This window comes from Larus michahellis, chromosome 8 (assembly GCF_964199755.1).
Source record: "Larus michahellis chromosome 8, bLarMic1.1, whole genome shotgun sequence".
NCBI classification, from domain to species: Eukaryota; Metazoa; Chordata; class Aves; order Charadriiformes; family Laridae; genus Larus; species Larus michahellis.
Window position 1 is genome coordinate 55529833 of NC_133903.1, and position 10743 is coordinate 55540575.

Sequence of the window (10743 nt, forward strand, 5' to 3'; positions counted from 1 at the left end):
GCGCTCCTTTTACGTGTCTCTCTGTAAAAAAAAAAAAAAAACCAATCAAACAAACCTCCAAACAATACATGTGCTGCGGAAGGAGCGTTAATTTTTGGAGATTCCCAAGGCTGTCTGTAATACTACAGTATGCTGCGCTTCTGGAGCGTGGTTTTATAGTTATCTGAATATTTTGAGTAATAATATTCTATAGAATACAGTTGGGTTTATCATCCTGTTTTATTCTAGTTCTACTGCAGTGAACCCCCGCTGTCGGTAACACCAGTGATCCCTACTGACGAACGTAGGGAGATGGCGACGCGACAGGGTACAGCGGGAGCACGATGGCTGGGGAGGAGCGCAATGGCTGTGGGGGCCGTATGGCCTCCCCGGGGGTAAGCAGCGCGACCTCGGGCAGTGCACAACCTTCTTGCTTCCTGCGGTTTATATTTAGAAGCCCTGCAGGTGAAGCGTGGGGACGCGGGGAGCCACTGGCCGCAGGCAGGTTTCCATCCCCTGGCAAGTTTGGGAAATCATCCCGCGAGCACCAGCTGGGGCCGAGCTGCCGGCTACGAACGGCTATTTCTGTCCTTCCTTTCGGCACAGAATTAGGGCAGAATCTGTACTTCATTTCCTCGATTCCTCTTTGCTGGGACGCGGTTTCACCGAGCCGCGCGTCACCCTCGCCTCCCGCGGTGCAGGATCCGGCCCACGGCACACGCACCCACCGGCCTGCGCGGGGGGAGCTGGTGGCCGGGAGATGGCGACGTGAAGGCGAGAAGAAACGTCCCCCGCACGCCTGCAGCCGCTCCCTGCCCGGCCGAAGCCCCGCTGTCGACCACTTGCTCTCTGTTCCGTGGGTCGCTGCCGGCTGGGGGGGGCAGAGGAGACCCCCCACCTCCTCGCCGAGCATCCCTGCAGCCCTCTGGGACGCGGGCTCGGCCTTTCTGTGGCTGCTACCAGTGAGATCTGTCCTGTCCGGTTAAATCTCAGCGTGCCAACTCAGTGTTTTATGGTAATAACACAAAACTTCTCTGTAACAAAATCGCCAGCCTCATAGGACACTCCAAGAGCCTTTAGGCTGTCTGTGAGCTACTGGCCCCCAGATCTGCGCAGGGCAGGAGAGAGCCCGTGTTTCTCCGCAGGAGTTCAGCAGTGCCATTGTACAACCTGGTCTCCCGTCCCGGGGATGGAGGAGTGCCTGATGCGCCGGGATGGGCCAGAGAAATGACAGGAACCTCATGGAGTTCAACCAAGAAAAATGCAAAGTCCCACACTGGGGAGGAATCAGCCCCCAGCACCATCACCAGTACAGGATGGGTGCCAACTGGCTGGAAAGCAGCTCTGCAGAGAAGGACCTGGGGGCCCTGGTGGACACCGAGTTGACCATGTGCTCCCGGGGCAAGGAAGTCCCCCAGCACCCTGGGCTGCGATCAGGAGGTGATTTAAAAATACAGAAGCGAGCAATATGCGCTTCCAGTAGTTACCCAGCCTGTGATTTTGCTGTGGATATTCCGGTTTATGTGTTCCCTATTGCAGAAAGAGTAATTAAAATGCAAGTTTCTGGTGAGGATTTCTGTAAGAAGGATGATCCCATTCCTCCAGTCCTTCCTTCCTTCCTTCTGCTGGGAAAGCAACAAGAATTAATTTCGTCAAGGCTTGAATGAAATCCACAGGCCCTGGTGGGCATAGAGATTTCTCCGACGTGCAACAATAAACCACTGAGATTTCAGCATTTGACCCAGTGGCCGGACGCTGCCGTTGACAAAGACGCGGTGGCAGCATTGTGGCTCTCACAATGGAGCGCTGCGCTGCTGGCACCCAGCCCCAGGAAGACCAAAAGGACCCGCAAAAATAATTTCCTTTCAAGAAGAGCCAAACTGGAAACATGCAGCACCCTCGTGGATGGAAAACCGCTTGGTTTTGGCAGGTGTCATTCTGTTCACTAATTATCCTAAACAAAAGAAGAGTGAATTGTCTGTGTGAGACTCTAATTAATTACTACCCATCAGGAGCTTCTTACGCAAGAGCTGTCATCGGCAAAGCAGGGAAAGGCACTGAGAAACTCTCACTAGGAGATCTGAAAATCAGTCTTGATGGCTTATGAAATAATGCGGTGTCCTGCTGTTAGGGAATGAATGGAAAAACAAACGATGAAGAGAGATGGAGGAAAGGAGATCCTGGGGGGGGCTTTTAATGTTGATGAAAAGCCTCGGACAGCGAGGTCTCTGGGCTGCGTGGAGCCTGTGTACGATAAAGGTCACGGCAGCGCACACTTCTGTTCGTATTTCAGCTGTAATTAGAGTGCCTTGTCTTGCCTCTCTCGCCACCAGCGATGCACAGCACCTCTTTGCATAGGCCTAGATGGGTCCCTTCTGAATGCAAATGAAGCTCATTTCCCATCCCTGGAAATTACTTTTAAAACATCCGCTTATGTCTTTAAACCCGAGCACAGCATTAAGGACAGATAACAAACACGAAAACTTTCTGGTGCTACTTTTACAAAGCTGCTTCTCAGCAGAGAAACTCGTTTCAATATTGAAACCAACGGCTTGTCAGCGACGTCACTTTGGGAAGAAGAATGGATGTGATGGGAAAGGCAAGGAACAGACTCGCTGTTAATTCTCCCAAATCAACGCTGGCAAGACAATGCTGGGAGACTTACAGATAGGCGGGCGGGAGACGCAGCGCAGGCTGGAACTTGTGCTGGAAAGAAACACTCAGAGACTTATTTCAAGCTTCAAATGATGATTAAAGAGCGGGGCCAGAAGAGCCTGGCAGCGAAATAATTATTTAGTCTTCTGCCTGCCTAACGTCAAAAGCGAGTTGCAGAGCCCGGATGCTGTTTTGTAGAACAGCTTGCCATCCCTCTGCTTTCGGTTGTGTGGTCGTGAAAACACCAGCTGAAGAGCTGTGCAGCCGCGGCTCCGAAGTGGGGAGCGATGGCTGCTCCGCTCGGGGACCAGCAGAGCGCCCTGCTGGGGGGCTCGGGCCTCGGCTCCCTTTCTGCACCCTCCCGCGCCCCCGCGCCACGTCCTCTGGCCGCAGCAGGAGGAAAGATGGTACGGAGAGATTCCTTCCTACAACTGCGTCTAACGTGAGGGACGTTTGCTGGGTTTCTTCTTGTTTTCAAGCCATAGGATTTCGAAATGCACTCTGAAAATACAGACAGCACTTTATTTGCACCTTGCCCTCAAACTGTGGGTCCCTTTTGCTCTTTTTCTGATATGAAAATAGGTGTTGAATTAGGAGCCCTGTCCTTATCACTCTGCGACGATTAACATCCAATTTCCTATCTGGGGTTTAATAGATTGCTCTCTAAACACTTGGAGCTCTCTAGCTGAGGCAGCCGCTCCGGCGTTGTTGCATTAGCTAGGTTAGAACTGAACTAGCTTTTCAGAATTCAGCATATCTGAAGACAATATTTCAATGCAAGTGCCGCTTTGTGACACCTTCGCGGAGCTGCCCGGAGCCATTAAGCAGTGACAGTGACCAGAAGCACGAGCCAGGTTAGTGTCATTGTTCGAGGCAAACAAGAAGGGCCAAAAGCCAGCAAGAAACGAGCTCTTCACAGCCCACCCGGCTGAAATGAGCAAAGGAAGGAAAAATTCAGCTTCGATGATGATTTGGAGACCGTGGGTTTGGAAGTACAGATTTAGCCCCGCATTTTCTAAGCTGACCACGCACCTTCCGCATCCATTGCTGAAAACCCTCCATCCTGCTTCTCCATCACCAGCAGACACAAACCAGCTGGCCCCGTGTTTAGCACTCCCCTCTGCTCCCGTCCAATCTACGGGCAAATACAGGGGGGCTTCAGAGAGCAAATATCTCCGCTGCTGCCATTACGTCGGCAAAACAAATGATGAGGATTGAGTTTAATACGCACCGCTCCGATCACAACCTGAAGCTGGTCTCGCCTGCCATTGAAGCGGTCGGAGGTATTCTGACATTCGGTGCTCTAAACAGCTGTTGTTCATTTTATCTTGTTTTCTTCTAACTTATTTGGATCAGTTACTGTCAGGCTAAAACACAGAAGGTTGTTTTTTTTGTTTTAAAAATTTGCTCTGTTTTTTTTGTAGGCAAAATGTAGTGTGTAGAAGACAGTGGGACTTTTCTTGCCAATTTGAGATCCTTTTTTCACACTGCTGAAAATCACAGAGTTAGAATCTAAAGTCTAAACGGCTACTGCTTTGGTATGTTTTTAGAGAGCTGATGTTAATTAGCTGACCCTAGTAAATTAACTGATTGGTAAAATGGGTTATGTTAGTGGAGTTGTACCCTGACTGAATTAGACACAGTTTTTGGACAGGATTTTCTAGATCTAGTGAAAGACCTAGATGCAAACAAGAAAGCTAAATAGGATCTTATCTGTGTAAGCCTCCTTATGTGGAGAAAAATTACTTCCCTGTGCATTTACTGGATTAACCCTGCAGATTGTGCCGCTGTCTTCTTTATCCGGTGTTACCGACAGACCAGGAGCGCTTGGTCCGGCTTGCTCGGAGTGCTCTGTGCCCTATTTACGACATCCAGTGACCTGGGAGAGGAAAAGCAGAAGGCTGGCTCAAATCCTTGAAAGACGATGATTCCTAAGGAGAATGATGTCCTCAGTCCAGATGAACTACTGGAAAAAGGGATGAGAAGCACGGGAGCGCTAACAGCCAGCGTGCAGGGACACGGTCCTCCTGCTGCTGAATTTCTCTCAGGAAAAACACTGCAACGTACAAATCTAATTGTAGCTCCTAACAGGCCGTTTGGAGCCATCTATTCTTCAGGGCTGAGCAAAACACGTCGAGAGCTGAGGCAAGAAGTGTGAAGTGGCAGGAACCTGTCACCTAGACACCTTCCAAGACAAAGCGTCACAGGCCAGTTTACAGACATTCGTAAACGTTACAGACTGGCAGATCAAGACCAGAAAAAGGAGGCCAAAGTCTGTGGAAGAAGCACCTCTTTCGTTACGTGCAGCAATGCGGTAGATGGGATGAGACCGCTGTACGTGCCTCGTGCTTATGGTAGAGTGACTCTGATGTGGCTCTTGTCATTTTTCCTGGTAGCAAAAGAGAGCAAATCACTTTGCAAGGCACGTATGAGAAGTGGGGCTCTATTTCAGCTCAGCCGTGGGCCTTCATCCCCCACCTGGGCTCTGCTGGAGGAGCGTAGTCTGTGGCTCCATCGCGCGTGGCCATGGCCATGGATCCTGTTGATGCCAGTCTGTGGACTGGCTTCACTTCAGGTCCGACTCATCGCTACGGACCCGCCCAGCAACCACTGGGATGCCCCAAGAGCCTCAGGACGGAGCTTGGAAATCTGCCTGGAGGAATGATGAGGTAGTAAGGTCCATGTTAGAGCAAAACTGGCACAAATCTCATAAAGTGCAATAGCTGGGGTTTTTTTAGATCACTTAAAATTATTTCTCCTGAGCAGCCGTAAGGAAATGATAAGCAGAACAGATTAATTGGATGAGCATATATCCAGTTGGGGTTGCTGATTTGCAAATACCCTGCCAGAAAAAAACTAGTGCATGAACAGAGTCATGGAATAACGGAGGTGTTCCTCCAGAAGGGGCTCTGGAGGTTGTCTAGTCCAACCCCTTGCTCAAAGCAGAGCCAGCCAGGGCAGGCTGCCCAGGACTGTGACCGGTTGGGTTTTGATAGCTGAACAAGTTTAAGGTGTTAATTTGCAAAAATAATGGAGAAGGGGTTGTGCAAGAATCATCGCTTGGGATTTCCACAATTGATGTGGGAAGAGAAAGGCCCATGGAGAGAACGGGTTGAAACTTCACTGAAATTTGTGCTTGTAACTATCTGTGAAGGATAAATGATCTTAAACCTGAGTTTCGTAGTAGTGTTGAGCCTTTAATACTTGTTTCAAAGTAAACCTATTTTTCAGTTCCCTGCAAAATATTAATTTTTAGTTAAATAAAGTGGCTGGATTGCTGTCATTTTACAAAATCAAACATTTCCCAGCAGACACAGAATGCTAGCTTTAATGTCAGGACTTAATTTCTTGTATCTGTTACATGTATTACTTGTGATCAGATCAGTTTATTAGATGGAACTTTAGCCGGTTCCTTCATAAAATACAAGGACATTCCAGCCTCAGCTGTTATGCAAGACATGAACTGAAAAATATTGTTAGCAGCTATTTTTTCACAGAATTCATCAACATCTAGCCAACAGACCAGCCCTCCCTCCTACAGTTTTATAAACTGGGCTGGATGCATCAACGCTTGGGTTTTAGGCTGCCAGCCAGCGAGTCCTCACCGCGAGGACTCGAATTACTCACCAGCAGGTTTCTCTGCAAGTGTCAGCTGTGACCCCGACCGCCACTTTCCACTTCGACCCTCTCAGGGATCTAGATATTCAGAAAAGGCTCGGTCGAATGAATCAGCTCCGTGTCTGACAGCCTTCTCAATCAATGCTGGGTGGCTGAGGGGGAGGAAGAGGAGCGAAGTGCGTGTACCGATCCGTACACAAGCAAGGCTGGGGAGAAGCTACAGCACACTAGCTAAGGGACAGAACCGTCTTCCTTTCTCAATATTTTCCTTGAAAGAAACAGTCTCGTCCTGCCCTCCCTGTTAAACCCGATCCCTTGGGGGCAGGGGTTAAGGTGGGCCCTTTCGGGGCTGTTACGAAATACATTGAACCTTGAACCGAATCAATGGGAACGCTTTTCCAAAACAGGGCACAAAATCATACACCTTCCTGCTGATATTTTTCTGCTCCGTTACATGTATTTTACAGGGCATCCAGCGCTTCCCAGCTGATGTCTGCGATGCTGCCCCAGGGCTAAGAATTCCCCCGATGCCCAGCCTCCTTCTTACAGCCCAGTCTATAGAGACAAATGGGAGTCTGGGCCATCCCAGCAAGTGCTGGAGTGTTACTTCTGCACTGAAACGCTCTTGTCTTTAACCAAAATATTCTGGTTTTCAAACTTATTTCAGAAAGAGAAATCACCCGTGGAATTATCCTCACTGGCTTTGGACTATGACAAAACCTTTCATGCCATCGCTGCTTCCCATCTCCCGACATCCCGACTGCTGCAAGCTACACCCGCATGCTGGTTTATAAATGAGAAATTCCAGCGGTCGCATACCATCCTCGGCTTTGCTTCAGGGCTGCAGAGAAGCAGGCTATGTTTAAAAACTACACTGCATTTTAGAAGATTTTAAAATCAGTAAAATGAGCTTCAGTGGTTTAGTGAGCTACTGCCCTTTTCGTACGGAAAGCTAGTTGATCTTTTCTGGGGAAGGTGGTCTGTTGGGTGGTAGGGCTGCCTGGATTGCTGTATTTATCCATTTACATGCATGATTTGGGAATCAATAGCACTCTCACAAGCAGTGAGAGTGAAAAGACTTATTAACAGCCTCCCAAATGAACTTTAGAAGGGCTAGGAAGCGCGTCCTTCTCAGCACAGCTAACTGTTTCACGCACTTCTCACAAATAGGTTTCCGATAACGCTCCAAGCAAGCCAAGCAGGAGCGGAGTGCCTGCCCTGCACCTTGTCCCTCTGCTCAGCCTGCCTTCTCTCAGCTCTTGAAAGCAAAAGCGACAATTCTCCTACTTCTGGTATTAAACATGGAGGGTAAATTTCACTGCCTGACCACGGGAGCTCAGACAGCATCTGCTATACCCCATTTAACTTCCCTCTGTTTGATCTATGTGAGCTTCTTCAGCCATTTCAGCTGCAGTGGAAGGACAGAGATGGGAGCACAAACGTTCATTAATTATGCCCAATGAATTAATTCATTGATCTCTTACTGTATTCAGGGTATTTATTTCCTTCCCCTATTTCCATACTGTCCTATTAATCTCCTAGCAGTCTGCAGCCTCCCATCGGTTTTCACCTGAATTCCTTTTTCTGGTACCAAGGCCTTTATGGAAGAGGAGAGGAGATGACAAAGCCATTTGGGTTACATGAAGTGAGGGCATAGAGGAAAGACCACAATTGTGGGGGAGGAGCTACTGGCCATACCCAGAAATCTCCTCCTGATCCTCTCTGAAGAGAGGAATTTTGGACGGTGGGTGGGGTAACAAACCGAGATCAAACCCAGAAGACCGTGCAAAATACCACAAAAGGGTGGTGTCTTCGCAGTGGAAGTTGTGGGGCTGCGCTGCCTGTGGGGGGAGTGGCGGAGGGCACAGGAACTGCAGGAACCAGGACACTTTTCCGCCAGGGATGCCCTTCGTGGTGCAACACCAACTAGCTGAGCAGCAGAGGCGAGACTGGGGAGGGAAGTAATTTCACCTTAGAGAGAAAAATTTTCCTTTTTCTTTTGGCACTGGAGTAAGGGCTGCGTTCTCCTGCGCTTCCCCTTATTTTTAGCGTCGCTAATATCAGCCATCCTCATTCAAAACACATTTGCTTTTACTCCCTTTCTATTTTAATAGGAAACGTATCTTCTTTTTACTGTTTTGACAGTACCTCGCTGAAGCCATTTATTCTATTCTGTACAAGCTCTCCTACCACATTTATCGCCAAAGTATCTGAGTGCATTAAGCAAAATGACTAACATCTGCCAGGTTATTTTTTCCTCTCGGTCTCCTCAGGAAAAAAAAATAAAAAAGGATGCCATGGTGTCCTATTTTGGTAAGCGGGACTTTTCCCCCGTCCTCTTTTACATATACATTGCTCTATTTTTTTATAGTAGAGAAAACAAAGCCCGAGAAACGTACACTTCAATAACTGGCGACGCATTTATTAATGATGTTTACTTCTTGGTTCATTCCGTATCCTCAGATTTGATCCTGAGACAGTTCTACTTTCTGGCCACAAAGCCGTAGCATCCCTCCACCGACGGGCAGTAATGAAGCCGTCAGCAATGCTCTTCACCCTACTAGGAGGCCTTTGGGCTACGGTGGGCTTGCAACACAGAGGATCAGGCAGGTGAGAACCCTGCACTTGATTTTGTTTTATGGGGAACTTGAGTAGAGCCCAGGATGGTCACTGCTGAGGCGACGCTCTGCAATGTCCTGTGTACTCACTGGAGTTTCTGAAGTGCTGCGAGCTTCCTTCCCAGCTGCATCACGCCGCAGTACTTAACTGGGAGGTGACGAAGGCGTGAATAACTGCAGTCAAGCCATACACCAAAATGGGGCAGAAATGGTAAGAAGCCACTGGGAGATGATGAAAAGCATGACTCAGACCGGTGAGAGCTCAGTGTCAACGCTGCATCCAAAACCACTCCCGCGTTACTGCCTGGACCGATCACTTGTGCATCATCTCCACGCTGTCGGCATCTGAGTGTTTACTGACTGGGGTGGGACCTTGTAAGTGAAGGAACACGCTCCCACTACTGGGGAACAGACGTCCCCCTTCGGAAAGCACTCAACGCCTCGTAGTGTATTATCCTGCCAATTCCTGTATGGAAGGCACTGGGATCCCAGGGTCAAAAGTTTAAGCATGAAGCGACTCCGGAGAATGAGAACAGATGCCTCCCTCCTACCTACTGGGAGGAGGAGACCAATTCATCACTGCAGTAAAACTCTTTCATCTCCGTGCCTTGGCCTGAATTTTGCTGAGCTGTGAATATTAGATTCAGAGAGAAGGACTTGGAGGTGGCCTTTGGCAGCTTCTCTGGACTCTCACAGGAACGGGGAGGTATTGGCCAATAACCCGACGTGCCACAAGTGGGAATCTTCAGGATTTGCCTGACTACTGTGTATTTGAGAGTTAAATAGGTATCTGTGGGGAGTGACAGTGGCATTGATCATACAGCATTGGTCGGTGTAAGTCACTTACCGCCTTTTCACAAGACTGGCAGGATATCAGTCAGATTTATGGGTATTAGGTCCTTTAGGATGTTTAGAGCTTCTTGAAAATGAAAAATTTGGGCTCATGAATGGTATTTGCTAAATATTAGTACAGCAGTGTAAGAAGAGTAAGCTTTGCAGCTTTCAGTATTCAGCTCTAGTGTGGATTATGAGCTCTCTGGGTCGGTGGAATATCTTAATGCCATGGACGACTCCTTGGAGTTGACTTGGCAGATTCAGCGGAGGAAGATAAGAATAACACAGCCTGTGATATGATCACAGCGTGAGCTCTAAGGAGTTTCTTAATTTCATCCTCCCTTTATCAGCCTCTGCTATCAGTATTGAAGTTTCCAATAGGACGTCAGCAAGCCAGAGAGCGGTGAAGAGAGGAGGATCATTCGAGTCTGCTGCTGCAAGCCAAGATGCAGCAGTAACCACCAGGTCCTCCTCCCATCAGGGTGAAGCACTGCTGTCTATTAGGTTTTGGAACTTCGTCAGCGTTCCTGAATCGTTGACTGAATCAGGATTACTGATATTTCTTGTTGCCAGGGAGTTAAAAGATAATATGTGCTGCCTGAAGGCTGTGGGGGACTAAGAGCAAGATCTCAATTTTCCTGGCCTTGTAGTCTAGAAGATAAGGTTTTCTTTCAGCCGTTTGAGGATTTTGTGTCCTGCCATAACTTATTTCTGTTCAGTGCTTACAGTTAAGAAACAACTCTCCTAAACACTCCATTCCGAACAATCAAGGATTCGCCTGAACCTCAACCACAGAGATTGAATCTAGAATCTAGGGGAGGGTTGCTGAACCTGACCTCGCTGTAGAGTTTCACTGGGTTTAACCCTCTTGCATGTCGGACTCTTGATCAGGTTTCTTACACGTGACTCTCGGACCAAGGCAGCACACGGGGTGGAGGGGGGAGAAATCATTTTGCTTCTTACTTACTGCTCCTGCAAGCTATCGAAATGCTACAAATGGTTTTGCAGCCCAAATTTTGTGAAAGGTATTGGCATGTTT